General features: G+C 60.5%; 1 long non-coding RNA gene across 1 annotated transcript; it reads left to right on the top strand.

The window, feature by feature from the left end:
* The first annotated feature begins 12 nt into the window (after nt 1-12).
* On the top strand, nt 13-543 carry LOC103584657. The gene is made up of 2 exons (XR_550006.1): nt 13-135; nt 228-543. It is a non-coding gene; the product is annotated as an uncharacterized LOC103584657 (long non-coding RNA).
* Nucleotides 544-1,177: the final 634 nt, after the last annotated feature.

The following is a 1,177-nucleotide window of genomic DNA, read 5'->3' as shown; positions in this document are numbered from 1 at the left end:
CCTCCTCCCCAGAGCACCCACTTCCGGGAGCCCGTGCGGCAGCTGGCACAGAAGCAGGTGGAGCAGATGCATCTGCGATACTACAACTCGGACGTGCACCGCGCCGCCTTCGTGCTGCCCGAGTTCGCGCGCAGGGTGAGCGCCCGACCAGCAGCCTTGGCCCACCCCCAGGATGGCCCAGCCCCCGGTACCCAGGCCACCCTCCTGACTGGTTCTATGTCCCACAGGCCCTGAATGATGTGAGCTGAGTCCAGGTGCCGCTGCCGACACCACCCAGGACCTCGGGCCAAAGAGCCTCCGGCGTGCCTGGGCCCCACCAGCCCCGGACCAGACCTCCTGCCGGCTCTCGCCCACCGACCAAGTGTTACAGGCCCAGAATGCTGCCCGGCCTGCCCTGCTGGGCGGACTGTCTGTCTGTGTGTGTGTCTTTCTGTGTGGCTTTCAGCCTCCAAGCCTATACCAGCTGTGTACAGCGCCATCTCTGCCTTCTGTCGCCCCCTCATTCACCAAACACATGTATTTATAACAAAGTCTGGAATCACATCCCTGACCTTGACTGGGTGCTCCTGGGTGTGAGGTTCTGCATGGGCCCTGATATGTGGCCTCCCAGTGTCTGCTATGTGGCTGTGGCTAGATGGGCTGGGCCCTCTCTGTATAACCTGAACCAGCCCCTTGACCTCTGTGGCATGGAGGACCTAGCAGTTGTCAACGGGACCCACTCCTGTCCTGGGAAGCTGACTTAGCCATTTCTTCTTCAAGCCCTCACAAGGCCACTGATAGCAGAGCCCTGGAGCCAGGGCCATGCAGTTGACAAGATCGAGGGGGGGCCACCGAAGGGCTTCGGTTTCTTCTGGGCTGCCCCAAAATGTTTTCAGAATTTGTGCCAGTCACTCGGTTAGGTCAGGTTCCATCCAGGTATGCTAGGGTGGGTACTGGAGGTGGCCCCAGAGGGGGAAGGTTGGAGTGTGGTCAGGGTCCAGTGGCCCAGGTGACAGACTGTGCCCTGACTCTGCTCAGGATTCAGGGTTCAAATACTGCCTGTCCCCCCTGTGAGTGCCTTCTGGCAAATTCCTAAAAGCTCCCCCAGGTGTTGAGAATGCAGGAGTGGGTGACCTCACCCGGGACTCCATGAGCACAGGACTGTCCCCTCTCCAAGGTGCTGAACTTCCAGCCTCTG

Source organism: Galeopterus variegatus, unplaced genomic scaffold (assembly GCF_000696425.1).
Source record: "Galeopterus variegatus unplaced genomic scaffold, G_variegatus-3.0.2 Scaffold75519, whole genome shotgun sequence".
In the NCBI taxonomy this organism is placed as follows: Eukaryota; Metazoa; Chordata; class Mammalia; order Dermoptera; family Cynocephalidae; genus Galeopterus; species Galeopterus variegatus.
The sequence above is the reverse complement of the archived record's forward strand: the minus strand, read 5'-3'. Positions and strand labels throughout refer to the sequence as shown.